This window comes from Oryctolagus cuniculus, chromosome 17 (assembly GCF_964237555.1).
Source record: "Oryctolagus cuniculus chromosome 17, mOryCun1.1, whole genome shotgun sequence".
Classification (NCBI taxonomy): Eukaryota; Metazoa; Chordata; class Mammalia; order Lagomorpha; family Leporidae; genus Oryctolagus; species Oryctolagus cuniculus.
In genome coordinates, this window is record NC_091448.1 from 13,102,152 (window position 1) to 13,119,795 (window position 17,644).

At 59.9% G+C, this 17,644-nt stretch overlaps 1 protein-coding gene across 1 annotated transcript in view; it reads left to right on the forward strand.

The window, feature by feature from the left end:
* Window positions 1–17,644, forward strand: part of CACNG4 (calcium voltage-gated channel auxiliary subunit gamma 4) — a 49,110-nt gene that overhangs the window by 19,423 nt on the left and 12,043 nt on the right. The window lies entirely within an intron of this gene.

Here is a 17,644-nt window from a genome sequence, read left to right on the forward strand (position 1 = left end):
CCGGCAGGTCTGGGGAGGCCAGAAGACCAAGTTCAAGGTCATCCTCACAGCTTACTTCTCTCTGGAGGCATGGCGGAGAGACCAGGGTGCCCCTGGACTCAGCCCATCTGTCATGGGAGCCACGGTGCAGGTGCTCCTGCCTGGTCACACTGCCTCGCACACAGCAGGCCCCTGACTTGCAGCACTGGCTTTTCTTTGGGGCGAGGAAGCGCTGTCCTGTTCTCCCTAGAAATCCAACCCATCCCTGGGGAGATGGGGAGGGCTCTGCCTCTGGGCTGGCTCTGGGCTGGCACTGGGCTGGCCTCCTGCAGGGCCCCTCCTCCCTCTCCCCCCACCCCCAGCCCTGCCTTGGGCACCAAAGGCTTGAGGGTGGGGGAGCATCAGCAGGGGCTCCTTGCCTCTCCCAGGACAGAACATTCCAGAGAGTTCTGGGTGGAGACTTCCCACTCACAGGTCAGGTGTTGAAATGCAGGAGGCTTAGAAGGGAAGAGAAGGGAGCCTGCTGAGGGCTTCTTACTCCCAATGTCTTCGGCATCAGGGAGTGCTAAGGACTGGATCGTGTCCCTAGAAGAGATGTGTGGCGGCCCTGCGCCCTAGGGTCTGTACGTGAGGCCTTCTCTGGACGTCTTTTTGGGTCTTCCCATATGCAGTCCACATGCGGGCACACTCAACCGGGGTGGGCGGGGTCCCTTGGAAAAGGGAGGAGACAAACACAGGAGACTGTGGGAGCTCAGGAGTGCCCAGGGCTGCTGGCACCCCCGGAGGCTACGAGAAGGGCACAGCACAGAGCCTCCGCTGGCGGCACCGTGACTTCCATAGCTGCCGGAGAACACATTTCCCATGTTGTGAGCCCACCGCGGTGGAGCTCTGAGCAGCCCCAGAAAACAAACGCAAGACACGAGCTGCCTTGCGGGCCCCCACCAGCTCGGCCAGAGCCTGGAGTGCTAACCAGAGGATGAGTGAGTTAGCCAGAACCGGGAGTGAGTTCACTAGTGCTGGGAGTGAGTTAACCAGTAGCCAGGAGTGAGCTAACCAGAGCGTGGCATGAGTTAGCCAGCAGGGCTGTTAACCAGCTGCCTGGAGTTAACGAGCTTCTCAGGGTTAGTTAGCCAGCCTGCTGGAGAGAGTTAACAGCCTCCTGGAGTGAGTTAACCAGCCCGCTGGAGAGAGTTAACCGCCCTGTCCCATGGCTCTCTCCAAGAGCAGGTGACCCAGGTTTAAAGCGATGCTGTGGGCGCCTGCTGTGGACAGCTCCCTGTGCAGGTTGAGAACGGGTGTGCCCCCCTTCTGGGACCCCCACCAGCCCCAGGATGAGAACGCTGATGTGTCTGCTTGTACAGCTGGGGAAACTGAGTGTCGGGGAGGAGGGACATGGTGTCCCCATGGCAACCCAAGCATTCTTCCTGGGTCCATGGCTCTTCTCTAGTGGACTGGGCTCCTGCAGGCGAAATGAGCTTGCATGGGTGAGGAATGCACTCATTTTCTGTGCAAAACTCACCCTGTCCGCGGACACTCTTGGCTGGGTCCTTCGGCCACGTCTCCAGGACTGTGACCCTGTCTGGAGCCCGGGTCTCCTTGCAGCCTCACTGGCTGGTGGTGGAACGCGGCAGGCCCAGGGTGTGTGACTGGGACCAGTTCTCCCAGCTCCTGGGGGCCGCCACAGTCTTCCGGTCATCACGTGTCCACCCCCGCCCCCCAGTTCAGTGCAAGGCCAGCGGGAGCATCACAGGCTCACCATCCCATCTGCCCCCAAGGGAGTCTCCTGTCACACGAGGTCCTTCTCAAGGGAGGGGGCTCCTATGGGGCTGCACACCAGGGGCGTGGTTATCTTGGGGTGGTCTCTGGCTTTCACCCACCGCAGAGGGGAGGGGCTTCGCAGCCCAGGGTGGTTGCAGGGTCAGATGAACTTGACTTTGACTCAGAAGCATCAGGCCATGTCGTTGATTAGGAGGGTGATCTTGGGGCATTTTCTAACATGCTGTTCACGTCTGATCTGCTTTATAAAAGTGGGACAATAATATGGGACCCAAAGGCAGTTAGGAGGATTTGGTCAGCTGAGCCAGGAAGCACCGACAGTTGCTAGGGGCCCAGCAACCGGCAGCTCCCGCCCTCCCCTTGGGAGCACCTGGCTGCCCCTCCATGTCCAGGAGGCCAAGGATAAGGTGGCCTCCTCTCGAGCCCTGGGAACACCCAACTTGGTGCACTCCGTAGCCACTTGCCAGGAGAACCAATGTGTCTGATAGGATGGGGAAGAGATGGGAAGACACAGCTCACTCTCTGCACCGCGCAGTCGCCTCTCAGAATCCACAGGCTGTCATGCCAGGACCCTCGTGGGTACACAAACCCACGGATGCTGCAGTCCCTGTGTCTCACCTACTTGCAATGATCTCTAAATCACTTGTAACAGGCAACGCAATGCGAATCGTTGCAGCATGTGGCTTCGGGGCTCATGACAAATGTCCGTGTGTGTTCAGGACGAGACCGTGCCTGAAAGAAGCCCAAGGCAGCCCTCAGTGGGGTGGGGAGCTGTCAGGGGTTCTGGGTGGGCCCCGCCAAGGCATGTCTGTAGTGGGGGCTTCCTGGGCAGGTGACTGAGTGACAGGGGCTGGAGTTTGGCTGCTGTCTCCAACAAGGTCAGCGCTGGGCCTCCAGACCCGTGGGTGGATGTGGGAAAACCTGCAGCTGCTTCTGCACTTGGCCTTGTGTTCTTGCTCTCTAGGGCCCTGTCTCACTCCAGACTGCAGGCCCCAAGAACTCTGGGCCATGGATAAAACCATCATGCAGGCAGCAGGGCCCTCTCTGGGGAGCGCAGAGTGGGCATGGCCACCTGTGGGGGCAGCACACCGGCCCCCAGCACGAGAGGGCGGGGATGTTGCCAGCCTGCTGGCCCCATGGCCTCATGGCCCCTAGAGAAGCCGGGGGGAAAGCCAGCGGCACGCCCACCCCTGCACGCAGCACCCCCGCGGCTACAACCAGCTTGGGCCAGGCTGTAAGGCCCCTCACGGCGGCCCATGTGGCATTCAGCCCCACCTGGGGACGCCAGGGCTGCTGGCTGCAGTTCATGTGGGCCAGGGCTGGCAGTGGCCGCGAGTTTGCCACCATTAATTCATGAGCGATGGCAGCAGCCTGCGAATGAGGGCCCTGTTGGAGACGCGGGCTCAGGGAGGCTACAGCGCAGGCAAGGCCAGGCTGCCAGGGCTGGTGTCATCCCTGGCCTTGGACCTGCTGCCTGAGAGCTGCGTTTCCTCTTCCCAAGCAAAGCTCAGGCATTTGGGAGGAGGGAGAGGGCAGCGCCTCGTGCCTGCTGGGGCATCCATCCGTCTCCGTCCTGGCCCGAGCTCACCCGCCTTGCCTGCACACAGACAAGTTGTCTCGTTCAGGGACAGGCGTGTATCATGGGTGGGGCTGACATTTCCACAGTCCTCCTCCTCCAGCCGAGGTGCGTCAGGCTGTGTGCCGTGTGCGGGTCAGGACCTCACCTGCTCACTCCAGTCCTCGCCTACAGAGCCACTTCCTGGGCTGATCCCACTGGGAAAGGGAGGCCCCAGCGCCCCTGTCCCAGTGCCCATGGAGGGTGTGAGCAGGGCAGTAAATACAGAGCGTGTGCCGTGCAGCTGGGGTTACTTGAATTCTAATGCTGCTCTCCGGATCGCTCTAGCACTGCCCCAAGCCTGTTTCCTCCTCTGTCCCCTCCTCCGTCCCCTCCTCCTGGAGGTTCTGGACCCACAGAGCAGCGGCCTAGCGTTGCACCTGTCCAGAGTCAGCACTCGGCTTTGCCTCTCTGCAAAGGGCTGAAGCCACCACCCCCTGAATTACCCAGAAACCCACAACCCCGCCGTGGAGGTGGACGGAGCCATGGACATCAGACTCCATCTGACATCCTCATTGCTCTTCTGCCAGTTTCCCCCAGGGCCAATTTCAAATCAAGTTTAATCTGGGAGTCTAAAGGCATAAAGCCCTATAGCTTAGAGGCAGCAGGTGTAAAAAATTCAGGTCTCCGTCCATGGCCCTGGCTCACGCCGCCGCTGCTCCTGCCACTGCCCTGGGTCATGGCTCCTTGGCAAGCTTCATTTTCCAGCTGTTCCTGCAACCGCTGGAGGTGGGTGGCTCTGGCTTCTGCCCACCAGCTGACGGGGTGAGGTTGTGCGCGCCTGAGGCTGTGCGATGCCCACATCCGGATCCGGATCTCAGCCGGGAGGGAAATGGCTGCATCAGAAACAAAGGCCTTGCAATCACACCGCCGCTCCTCAGGATGTCTTGGCCACCAGGGGCTTCTCGGTCCTGACGAAGCGCAGGGGACACAGCAGAGGGGCGGCGTGGAGCCTTGCGGGCGTCTACGCCACGGTGCGCGCCATCTGTGGATGGCAGTGAATGCAGTGTGGCAAAATGACATCAGTGCTGTGCTCCAGGTTTGGCTTTCTGTTCCCTGTTGCCCTCGGCGACTTTCCCTCTGATTTTAGAACTCGCCTGGTGCGGGGTCACGGGGGATCCTGGTCTACGGTTCTGAATGCGGCCCACAAACTCACCTCTAGGACATGCGGATTTGTCATCTCACGGCAGCTCCCGCTTCCAGGGGCGAGGGTGGATGACAGGCAGCTCACCCCAGGCATTGCAGGCCCTGCCCCTGCCCTTCGGCCTCCGTGTTGGGCATCCTGGGTGCATCCCTGGGAGGGGATGCGGAAGGGAAGGCAGAGTGCGTGTGTTGGACTCGGAGCCTCCCCCTTGTCTACAGACGCTCTCTTGGGAGAAAAGCCCCGTAGTGAACTTGAGCCCAGACACGTTGAGCTGAGATTCAAAGAGAAGCTGGTTTCAGCCCTTGCTCCCAGCAGGAGGGGAGACATGATCTGCACACAACGGGAAGGCTGCGGTGCTGGGGGTGTGCACGCAGCCGCAGCACCCCGCGCACCGTCGCCCTCGGCATCCGCGGGGGCGTGGTCCCAGGGCCACCCCCTCACCCGAGTCTGCAGAGCTCAAGTCCCTTGTATAAAGCAGCGCCGCACGTCTCTCGAGATCCCTTGTAATACCTAACGATGTAAGTGCCGTGTAAGTGCTCGTTAGACCGTATTCTTTAGAAACTCCTGACAATGAGAGTCCGCACATGTTCGGGACGGATGCGGTTTTGTAAAATATATATATTTTTTCGAGCTGTGGTTGGTTGCGTCCGTACAGATGCACAAGAACCAACACGGAGGAGGAGGGCTGCTCCAGGAAGGCGTCTCAGAGGGGGCAGCACCTGCTCCGATGACTTCTGAGTGTTCACAAGGGCACAGCCTGAGCCGGGGCGTGGTTCAGACCAGCGTGAATGAGGCAGCCCTCGCAGCTCAGTGTTGGAGGAAGGAGCCAGCCGCGAGACTCGGGCCCCACAGGAGCGATCTGTGGGGCCCCAGCTGCCCCCTGCAGGAGGTGGAAAGCCGTGGACGGTGCTGAGGCCAGACTCCCAGGTCAGCCACTCACACAGGCAGTCAGTGGCTTGGAGGGAAACAGCCGCCTGGACCCCGCCCGGTTAAGAGAAAACTCATTGCCCACTCTCACTGGGACGAGATGTGGGTGGAGGAGGCATGAGCACAAGGCATCATTAGGAGGTGAAATTGCAGGGCTGGGTGATGGGTGAAAAATACCCACAGGGAGGAGGGAAGCATGAGCCCAGCCTGCAGGGAGGACCCCTCCCCAACCATGCAGGGAGAGCAGTAAGACAATGAGAGCAGGTGCAGGGTTGTCGGAAGCACCTAGGTGGGCATCCAGGTGGAGGTGTCTCCAGTGGTTGGATTCTAGGGCCTGGGGAGGAGGACACAGAGTAGGGACCACGACTTAAAGAGAGGGTCAAACCAGGAGGGCGTGGGTGTCACCAACAAGAGCCTGGGGATGGGTGGGGGCAGAGGAGAAACACGGGACACCCCCCAGGAGGGGGAGTGTGTGAAAGACCGCAGAGGACCAGAGTCGGGGCAGACGAGGAGGGACACGGGAGCCCCCGGGGAGCTGCACGTGGGAGCTGCCACAGTCCAGGTGGGGCAGCTTCCCTTCCATGTCAAGGTTCCGGCCACTTCTTTTGTCATACTGACGTCACAGCTGTGCACGTGCAACGTGTCGTTGCGATGCAAACTCCTTGTGACTGCTGCGGTTCTGGTCCCAGCCCCGCACCTAATACCCAGGCAACCCTGGCCAGGCCTCAGTGTCCTTGTCTGTAAAATGGGCCGGGTGCTCGGGACAGGGCTGGAGTGAGGAGGGAAGATGTTGAAACAGAAAGTGCTCGCATAGCCACAGCCTCTGTATCTGTGAGTGCAGTGGTCGCCCTTCGGGCGGGGGTGGGGGTGGGAGTGGGGGTGTGGAGGTGCTGGTGGTGGCAGGGAGAGTGGCAGTCAGCAGGGGAGCAGACACTTGACCAGGTAGCTGGGCGCTGTCGGGACAGACAGCTCCGTGGAGAGGAAGGCTCTATTTGGGCGGATGAGAGAGCTGAGCCTCCCTGCCGGGGAAGGGACCCCTGGGTGACGGATTAAGAAGCCTCCCCGAGAATTCGGATGTCATTAGTGGGCCCGCGCCGCCTGGCCCAGGGGCTTCCCGGGGCTCCAGCTGGAGGCAGAGTTGCACCGCGTTCGCGACTCCCCTCTCTTTTTCGGTGTCGGCTTCGGATTCTTTCTTTAATTTTATTTTTAAATTTTCGTTTTATTTGAAACACAGAAGGGGAAAAAAATGGAGATATTCCATCCACTGGCTCACCGCCCACAACAGCAGAGTCTATGCCAGGCTGAAGGCAGGAGCCCAGAACTGGATCTGGGTCTCCCATGTGGGCAGCAGGGACCCAAGTGCTTGTGTCGTCACCTGCTGCCTCCCAGGGTGCGCCTTCGCAGGAAGCTGGAGTCGGAAGCAGAGCTGGGACTGAAACGCAGGCACTGTTAGGCGGTGCAGGCTTCCCAAGCAGCGTCTTAGCCCTGGGCTGCGTGCCCACCCCCAGAGCCTGGGTCCCCACGGACCTCTCTGCCCTCACTGTGTCCGCCACCCTGGGTCGGCACAGACCTTTCTAAAGAGAAAATCTAACCCCGGGAAGTGGCTGACGCAGCCCCTCTGCTGTTCCCTGCATCCCACAGGTGCTGCTGCCTTTGCCACCTCCCCAGCCCCTAGCCCCACCCCAAAGGCCACCTTTTACCTCCTCAGATGCGCCTGTTGCCTCTAGGCTGTGGCACTGCTGTTCCCCTGCCTGGAACATCCAGCCGTGTTCACCTTGCTGGTTCCTGTGTCAGCGCTGGTTCCCAGCCCCCTTGTGCCGGCTCAGAGGCAGCGATGGGACAGTCCTGGCTCCTTCAACGCAGCCTGGGGCCCAGGCCGGGGCCTGGCACAGCGCAGGCTCTGGGTGTGCAGGTGCTGACTTGGAATTCGAGGCTGGCCTGGATGGCTGTGTTCGCAGCTGCTCCTACGAGGCCCTCACAAGGGGCATGGAGCTGACGTTTCTCTCTGGCTCCATAGAGAGTGGAAGGCACAAAATCCAAAAATAGTGAGATTCTTGCTGGAGAGCTGCCCGCGCCAGCGGCGGGGTGCGGGCAGGACAGCGGATACACGTGGGGTTGGGACAGCGGGGACGCGGGCGCCAGGCGTGGCTGAGCAGCTCGGGAGCTCGGAGGTCTCTGTCTCTCCGTGAGTTGGTGTCTCCTTTCCAAGTACCCTGGCAGCACCAGGGTCCCCCCCTCCCCAGGGGTGGAGAGTTGTCACCTGGGGCTCTCGACCCCTGGAGAGGGAGGTGGTGGGAGTACTTCTGAACATCAGCCTGAACTTGGTGTCTGCCTGCGCCTCTCAGCCCTGCACAAGCCCCAGTGCCTGGCAGGTGCGTGCCTTCCCGGAGACCAGTTCCCTCTCCCCACTTCTTCCCCCTCTCTCTTTCTCAGATAGAGTGGGGAGGCAGAGCAGCCACACAGTGGTGACAGCTATGGGTCCCAGGCCAGACAGAACAGGTGAGAATCCTGGCTTGGCTACTCAGGGCTGGGCTGCCTTGGGCAAGTTACTCGCCCTCTCTGAGCCTTGGCCTCCTTATCTGTCAGACGGGTTGATGGAGTGTCTCCTTGCTAAGTTGTTTTTTTTTTTGAGGTTTTCTTGGAAAGATGCCAAGAGCTGCGCCAGTCCTGTTGGGGGTAAACTTGGTCCCCTTAGGCCCGGAACAGACTGATTCTAGTAACACTTACACGTGCCACTGCACATGGCTTCAACATCCCCCTGAGGGGATCCGCACTGAGCATCCCCATCTCACAGATGGGAAAAACGAGGCACTGAGAGGCCCATCAGGGCTCCAAGTCACACAGCTGCTAGGTGGCAACAGAGCCAGGACTGAAACCCACGCAGGATGATTTCAGAACCTTGTACCCCTATGCTGTCCAGCCCTGGGGGATGATCGGCACATACTGGCTTGACTAGCAACCCCTGAATGTGTTCAGAGGAAGCGGTAGTGCTGTGATTGATTAGCCATGTCTGCACAGACTTGGGATGGGAGGACTGTGCTCTCCCCAGGCCACTTATCATCAGCCACCGGCAGGGCTTTGCTGGATTTCGGGGTGGGGGTGCCGAGCTGGGCTTTGTAGAGTGTTCAGGAGCGCTCCTGGCCTACCCTGAGTTGTAGCAATCAAAACTGTCTCCAGACGTCTCCCCTACTGCCGAGAACCCTTGGCCAAGAACAAGCTGCAGGGGTGGGCAAGACCTATGAACTTGGGAGTCAAGACACCCGCATTCTAGGGCTGCCTGTGCCGCCAGCGGGCCGGTCACCATGGAAACGGCCCTCCACCCCTCCAGGGTCAGGGTCTTAATATGTGAGCGGGATGAGGTCTGTGGTCCCCAGGGTCCCTTCTAGAAGTTGATGATCCTCCACCGTGCGCCTCCCGCCCTCTCTCAGACCTTCAATTAAAACTCGGGTTATTGGAGCCTAAGTTGGCGGAGCTCTGAGGAGAGCCGTTCTGCCCCTCAGAGCTCCGTGTCTGCTTCTCATTAGGAGAAACAAAGAGACAACGCAGGGAAAAACCCAGCTCCTGCGCTGGTGCTGGCGCCGGGCAGCAGTGACAAAGCAGACGGGCCGATCCCTGCAGCTCGCTTCCCCGAGCCAGGAGGGAGAAGAAGGGAACCTCCTCCCAGGCGCCTCCAGCTGGGAGGTCAGGGCCACTCTGGCGCAAAGCACGGGAGGTAGCATCCAGCTGCAGCCCTGGGTCTTGCTGAGGCTGGACCCCTGCCTCCGGCCCAGAGGCGGGGGCTGGGCTGTGAGGACCAGGGTCCCTGCGACCCAAGAGCTGCCTCTGGGGTCCCCACCATGACCTCTGGTTCACTGACAGCCTGGAAGATGGAGGAGAAACCACTGTGTAAGCCTGGGAGCCCTCTCCATCCAGCCACACCTGATCGCGTTTCCCCGCTGCCTTCCCTCCTGCAGCCGTGTGAGGCCTCTGGGCCAGCTGACGTCCCCGCCCCCCCCCCGCCGCCGCCACCGAGAGGCACGCAGCTTACGTGGTGCCTGTCCCCGACACAATGGCCTTCCTTCCCCTGAGTGCGGTGGGCCCTCGGGAACCTGTGTCTCATGCCTGGGTGTCCGAGCCATCCCAGGGGAAGGTTAGGGGTCTCCTGGCTGAAGATGCGAATGTCAACTTTGTCTGGCTCCATCCAGAAGGGACCAGCGACGGGGGATGTGGCGGGGCCTGAAAGATGGGGAGGAGTTTAACACCCAGGACCGAGGTCGGGCAGAGCCATGGACTGCTCGGGAACAGCCCGTTCGTGACCTCACCGGTGCCCCTCGGTCTCTGAGTCACACTAAATCCAGCTGAGGCTCCAGCTGGGGCCAGAGAGCTGCCCAGCATGCCCGGCTGGGGGTGGGGTCTCGCGGTGTGGCCACCGGGGGCGCTGTGCCCGGGAACTGGTCCCTGAGCCTTGGAGTGCACATATGGCCAGGCAGGGGGCCCAGGCCTCTCCCACCGCCTCCCACCCCTCCAAATCACTGCCCATCTGTCCATTGTACAAGGCCCCTCAAGTGCAAGTCCTGGGGAGAGGCCTCAGTTTGCCGGACTGACTTTGGGCTCCAGGAGGTGGGTTTGTGGAGATGGGGTTTGGAGGCAGAAGTTGATTCTCTCTAAGAATTTCCTTTGCTGCCCTGGCCCCGGCAGCTTCTCTCTCCAACCCTCCACGAGACACACTCCACGCTCCTGCAGCCCCCCCTAGGCTGCTACAGACAGGAGGTGTCGTGGAGGTGGAGCCCCCGTCCCACTGCCTGGGTCCACAGCAAGAGCCAAAGGCGGACCTCCGAGGCACGAGGCACGCGGACCCCACGCTGTCCTGCTGGATCCAGACAGTGTGAGTTCGGGCGCCGCGGTGGCTCTCCCCTGTGCCCAGAGCAGGTGAGGGGTGCACAGGCCGAGTCCCTCGCCAACACCCTCGCCCTCCCCTGCCCGGCCCTCCCCACTGATGTGCGCCGGGGAGCCACAGAGAGCGCTGTAATGCTGTGTGAGCACAGCCTGCACTCTCCCAGGCAGCTGGGCTTCTCTGGGACTGGGAGGAGACCCAGAGCAGGGGCCCCGGTCCCTAACAGGCCCAGGGGCTGGGGGTAGAGCGGGAGACATTCAGAGCCTCCAGGGACTGGAGCCACCCTGCCTGCGCATCAGGAAGCCCAGGGAGCACCTCCCAGCTGATGGCACTCAACTCTGTCCCCTCCTGGAGTGCCTCAGACCCCCACGGGCTCAGCTCAGCCTCCCCCTGGCCGCCCATGCTTGCTGTCTTCTGGAAGCCCGCTCCCCGACTCTGCGACTCCATGGACCACTCCTCGCTCCTAGCCCCATTCCGGGGTAAGGTGTTCACCCACCTCCCCAACGTGCACACCTTCTCCCAGGTGGGACTCCTGGCCCCGGGCTCCCATGGGCGTGGCATCAGCACCTGACCTGTGCGTTCATGGAGAGGTCAGGGCAGAGGGTCAAAACGATGAAGCGTGAGGAGCCCCAGAGGCCGTGGAGTCCGACGAGGCACCTCAGTGACCAAGGCCACCCAAAGGAGGAAAGGGCCTTGCAGGGGCTGGCGCACGTGCCACCATGTGCCCCCACAGAAGTCCCAGGCTCTGGGTCCCCCACGTTTGGCTGAGAAGAAGAAGTGGCCCCTCCCTCAACTCCAGCCAGAGAAATCTGGCCTGGGGCAGCTTCAGGAATGAGGGCTTGGAGCCACCTCCCACCCTGCCCTCACGGCCATCATCAAATAGAAGGTTCCAGGAGGGTAAGCACCCCATCCGTCCTGTCCCACCTTTGTGTGACTGATTACTGCTGTAACAGGAGCAGGCCTCGTGCATAACGCCTTCCACCTGGCAGGAGTTGATTTCCTGCCCGTGTGACGGCCCAGAGCAGGTGGCATCCACAGGGTGACTCCTGGGCCCAGGCCCCTCCCACCTTGCCATACCAGGGAGACAGTGGAGAAGTTGGGGTACGCTCGATGCTTTGGAGCCTCGTCCCAAGGTCAGTGCACGCCGCTTCGGTGTGTATCCACCTTCCATTGGATGGTTTGGGCACATGGTCACTTCTAAGTGCAAGGGAAGCTGGGAAGACCTGGGTAGCCGTGTGCCCTTAAGAGAGGAAATAGTTGTATTGAGCAGATCCATCCCCCTGTCTCCGAGGTCCCAGCGTCAAGAATTGCAAGTTGGATGTAGGATCTGAAGGTTCTCCCCACATAACAGGGTCTTGCATCGTCGCTTGCGGGCTGGGAAGCCGGGGCTGCCACAGGAAGTCCGGCCTGGCCCAGGCTGCCTCTTCAGGCCGAGTTTCTCTCCGGGAACCCCAGGAGAGGTTCTCCAAGCCCGCATCTCTGCAGCTGCACACACCAGCCCGTGGGAGACCGGGGCGTGCCAACTGGGAAATCACAGTTATTAGGAGATCAGCGTGGAACAGAGGGATTATCAGGGGGACCTCCGCGGGGAAATTATGGGAGCGGGAGGCAGGGCGGGACAGAGAGCCCAAGGAGTGGGAGGAGCCTGAAGCCTGGGTTTGTGGCAGCAGCTTGGAGGCCTGGCCGGTGCATCTGCTGCTGACCCAGTGTTACAGGTTAAGTTGTGCCCCGGGGCGGGGACAGAATTAGGGAACATTTTCCCACCAGCTCCTTCCATCCTCCACTGCTTGGGGATGACTGGGCGGGGGAGGTGTTAATCCCTCGACCTTCCAGGAGCAGGTGCACTGTGCTGAGCAGTCCCGCAGGCAACCTGCCCGATGCCGTAGGCAAATCGAGAAATAATTGGTGCTACTGAACTGAGGTGTGTGCAGACGAAGCGGTGAGAGGCTGGAGTGGAAGGCGGGCTGAGGTGTCCCTCTGCTTCGGGGGTGTCCTCTGTGATCATCAGAGAGGTGACACCTCTGGGAACATTGTGCACAAGGTGAAGAGTACGCGTGTGATCGCCTCGTAACTAAGTCACCGTCTCAGATTCCTCCCTGCACGACCCCCTTACCACGCCGGTCTCGTGCCAGCACCCCTGACATGGCTCTGAGGGTGACCGGCTGGGCTTTGCCTGGGCCTCTCCTGCTGTTGGTACTGGATGCCCCTGAAATACTTTGAGTGCTGGGGTAGGGGGTTGGGCATCACCCTAGGACATGAGCTTTACAGCGGTCAGGGGAGAGAGGCTAAGCTGCCACCCACACACCTCCCACCCCCACAATTCACACCTCAACCACTGGCTCCCGTATCTGGTGCGGGGGGCCATTCCAGACCTGCCACCCCATTTTTTTCACTTAGAATCTAAGAATCCAATTTCAGTCCTTACTTTCTTTGAATGAACCTTATTGGTTCATTTTCAGACATTGTAGAAAATTCAGAAAATACAGATGAGTGGAAAAAGAACTTTAATTCATGAATTATCCTCTCACCCAGATATAAAACACTGGGCACATTTGGGCTTTTTTTTTTTTTTTCTGGATGCGTCCCATGCCCACAGAAATAGCCGTTGTCAAAGTGGCTGTGTAGAATGGCTGTGTCCCAGAGGCACACACGCCTGCCCCTTCACTCACGCTCACAGAATCCTCCCAGAAGGGAGCCACTCCTTCCGGCCTGGGCCCAGGGTTTCATAGATAAAGGAATGACTCAGGAAGTGCCTCTCCTGTCCCTCAGGAAGATGGGCCCTGGTGTCTCTGGGAGCTCAGGCCTGTGACCTCCTGCAGAGAGGCCAGCCCGGGGTCTGCAATGCCCTTCTGGGCACCACAGCTAATGGCCCATTCATGATGACAGCGCGTGTGACAAGGGCTGGAAAAGATTTTCCCTCTCACACCTCGCATCCGCCATTAACTTTCACCCTGCTAAATGCCGTCGGCCAGGGCTGACAACATCACATTTGATGGGGACGAACGTGGCGACCTGAGGACTAAACGGGCCGGGTGGCAGAGGGGGCTGGGGGAGGCGAGGCGACCCTGGTGAGAACCTCCCCGGAGGCCGAGGCAGGGGGCACAGCAGATCTGGGAGCCGGAGCACAGGCTGCAGAGACCAGGGGACAGCTGGCTGTGCTCCACGCTGGTCAGACGCAGCCTGCACTCTGGGTGCTGGGGTCTGGGAGCCCAAGAGGAGGAGACCCAGGGTGGGGGTGGGGAGGAGGAGGCGCGTGGAACATAGGAGCCATGGCTGAAGCCGGCCGGCCCAGAGGCGAGGCTGAGGCCCCAGGAGTCGCCCCGTCCACTGCTCCTCTCCACTGCTGCCCCCGCTTCTTTGGCCTGCGGGGGGCTGTGCTGATGGTGACAGGGTCCGTCTCCCCGCTGCGGATGAGGTCTGGCACGGGGGAGACCCGACACCGAGTGACATCCTGATTACGCCTGCAATGCCCTGTTTTACAGGGGCCAGGGGTCCGGACCCCGGCCCTATTCTTGTAGGGATGCGTTCAGCCACAGCCACGTCCGTTCCTGAGCCTTGGTGTGTGAGGGGCAAGGGAGGAGCAGCGTGGGCCCGTGAAGGGCAAGTCCAGGTGCATGCATTCCATGCACCTCTGGGGGCTCCACGGTCAGCAGGCCCAGCCCCAAGAGATGGAAACGCCCATGCTCACGGCACAGAAGGCTTCCCGTACCCATCGCTAGGGCGGCTGTGCAGCCCTTAAAGTGAACACCTTTCAATATGAGCTAATCCGTCAGACCGTGCGGTTTCCCTCAGCGCTGAGGCAACACGGTGCATGCAGAGAGGAGCTTAGCGGAAGGCATCCGCGCAGCGTCTGCAACCGAGCTCTCTGTGTGCAAGCTACGGCTCCAAAAGCTTGAGGTTTCTTTTCGGGCGGAATACCTAACTATGTGATTTCCCCTTTCTGCCCAACTGTGTTTCTCGCCACGCACTCTCGGTGCTGTAGAACGTTTTCTATTCCCTGCATCCCTGTGCTATTTCCTTTTGGGGTTTTCAGCAATTTTGGGGGTGATACTGATTTTTTAAGAATTATTATTTACATTTTTTAAATTAAATTTGAGAGACAGAGAGAGAGCGCATTTGCATTCACTCATTTGCTCCCAAAATATCCACAAGTTGGGCTGGGACAAACTGAAGCCAGGAGGCTAGAACTTGCTCTGGGTCTCCCACTCGGCTGCAAGGGACTCTGACACCTCCCCTGCTGCCTCCCGGGATGCACATTAGCAGGAAGCTGGACTCAGAAGCGGAGCCAGAGGGCTGGCACTGTGGCGCAGGGGGTTAAGCCACCGCCTGTAACACTGGCGTCCTGCATGAGTACCTGTTTGAGACCAGGCTGCTCCACTTCTGACCCAGCTCCCTGCTAATGCTCCTGGGAAAGCCTAAATACTCAAGCCCCTGCACCCATGTGGGTGGAGTTCCCAGTCCCCGGCTTCATCTTGGTCCAGCCTTGGTTGTTTGGGGATTGAACCAGCAGATGGAAGATCTCTCTCTCTCTCTCCTCCCCCCCCCCCCCAGCCTTTAAATAAATAAATACATCTTAAAAAGAGAAAGAAAAGGAAATGGAGCCAGGACTTGAACCCAGACACTCTGATAGGAAATGCAGGTAGGTGTCCCGCACAGTGCATTAACCACTACATCCAACACCCACCACTAACTTTTTTTTTAATTAAAAAGTAAACAACAGCCAGCGCCGCGGCTCACTAGGCTAATCCTCCGCCTTGCGGCGCCAGCACACCGGGTTCTAGTCCCAGTCGAGGCGCCAGATTCTGTCCCGGTTGCCCCTCTTCCAGGCCAGCTCTCTGCTGTGGCCAGGGAGTGCAGTGGAGGATAGCCCAAGTCCTTGGGCCCTGCACCCCATGGGAGACCAGGAGTACCTGGCTCCTGCCTTCGGATCAGCGCGGTGCGCCAGCCGCAGCGCACCAGCCGCGGCGGCCATTGGAGGGTGAACCAACGGCAAAGGAAGACCTTTCTCTCTGTCTCTCTCTCTCTCACTGTCCACTCTGCCTGTCAAAAAAAAAAAAATAAACAAAAGGTGGTTTCCTTAAAAAGTTAAATATTTAGCTGAAGAGATGTTTGCAAATATTATTAAATATAATTGCAATATAATTCCAGTGTTAAAGTGGAATTTTAAATGTCAGCCATGCTGGAAGCCAGTTTGGCCATCCCTTATAAAACTGAACATACGGGACCGGCACTGTGGCGCAGTAGGTTAATTCTCTGCCTGCGGTGCTGGTTCGAGTCCTGGCTGCTCCTCTTTCGATCCAGCTCTCTGCTGTGGCCTGGGAAAGCAGTGGAAGATGGCCCAAGTCCTTGGGCCCCTGCCCCCGAATGGGAGACCTGGAAGAAGCTCCTGGCTCCTGGCTCCTGGCTCCTGGCTCCTGGCTTTGAATTGGCCCAGCTCCAGCCGTTGCGGCCATTTAGAGAGTGAACCAGCAGATGGAAGACCTTTCTCTCTGTCTTTCCCTCTCACTGTCTGTAACTCTACCTCTCAAACAAATATATAAATCTTAAAAAAACAAACAAACAAACAAAAAAACTAAGCATGCCACCATCGTGTCACACTCCTCCACATGTACCCCGGAGAAATGAAAACCCTGGCTCGCCCCAAACCTGTCCAAGAATGTTCAGAGTAGCCGGAGACACGAGGGGCCCCTCCCTCCATCCGGGCCATTGGACACTGCTCAGCCACAAGCAGAACACAGGGCTGGCACGCACAAGTGGTCAGATGAGCCTCGAGAGAGTTGTGCTCAGGGAGAACAGGCCCCAAAGGTGACCCGTGTGGCTCCCTTTGTGGGCTGGTCCTGAAATGACGACACGGCTGGTGTGGAGAGCGTGCGAGCGACTGCCTTGGTTAGGCAGGAAGGAGGCAGGTGTGCCGGGGCTCGACTCTGCCGGCAGTGGAGCTGTGCTGTGCTTCTGCGAGGTGTCCCTGCTGGGGCGACAGCAGGAAGCCAGCCAGCTGTTTCCAGTGTGATGCTGGTGGGATTGCATGTGCTCCTGCGAAGATTTCCAAAGAAAGCTTGGTTTTAACAAGTGTAGCGGAGAGAACCCACCTGTGCCTATGTGTGTGGATGGACTCACGGGAGGGCGTGTGGAGATACCACAAACTTTAGTCTTCCCTGGAGAACAAACCTGAAAGGAGAAATGGCTTACTTGTTCTTTGCAACTTATTGTGACTTATTCCAACAAGCAGGTGTGACTTAGTGATTTTGTTGAAACCCAAGAAATGGGGGGGGGTTGGGGGACGTGGGCGTGGGGTGGAGCGACAGACGGCCCCGCCTACGCTGCCCAGGTCGGGGAGAGCACCGAGGGGGCGTGGCTGGCCCACTCTGGCCTTCGTGTCCCCCATGGGCCATCCTGAGAGCAGCCTGCCCTACACTTGTGCCGCTTGCTCTCCTTACAGACCCTTGTGGTTCACCACCGACGCAGCCACTCTTGGAAAAGCAAGGGCACAGCCGGCAGGGCGTGGGCGATTTCTGGGTCCCAGCAGTGGGCCTCCCCTGAGCCAGCAGCACCATGAGCCGCGAGTCAGCTTTCAAGCGCTGGCCGGAGCCCTGTTCAGGAAGGGTCTCTAAGAGATGAGGGCTGTGGCTGTGCCCACTGCACAGATACAGATACAGTGCATGCTGTGTCCTAGGCAACACCGAAGCGCAGCCCACTCAAGATGCCACTCCTCAGGCCCTGGCTGTCTCCCCCATTCCCTGACCAAGCCCCACTCACCTGCTGCTGGCCCTCGGTCCCGTGAGCCTTCGGGAAGCAGGGCTGTTACTGAGTACCCCGGCAGCTGCTTAAGGAGGTGGCCGGGGGGAAAGCCAGGCTGGGGCCACAGTAACTGCTGCTTTGGTGGTGACCGGGGAGGCAGCAGGTGCACCGGCTGGTTAGGGACTCGCCGAAGCATGTGTGTCTGCCACTCTCCTCACCCCCGTAGCTGTGCTCGGACCGACTGTGTGGTCAGGCCAGGCTGCTGGAGACCAGCAGGACGCATGTCAGCAGCTGCGTGGGGGGGGGGGGGGGGTCGGCCCCGGCTGGGAGCAGCCCCCATGCAGGCTGCAGGGCCGTCAGCGTGAGCGCCTTGCTGCTTGGCTGCAGGACTGGGGAGGCTGATGCAGGCATGGGGGGGGGGGGGTTGCCGGCACCCAGCACCTATGCACTTCCTGCTCCACCCAGGTCCAGTTCTGTGAGGGGCATCCCCACACTGCAAGAGAGCAGGGGCCTGGGAGAGTCTGATGGAAGATTCTGGAAGGAAAACCTAGCCTGTCCTCCTGCTGCTCCTAAACTAGCTTGGGGTCCTACC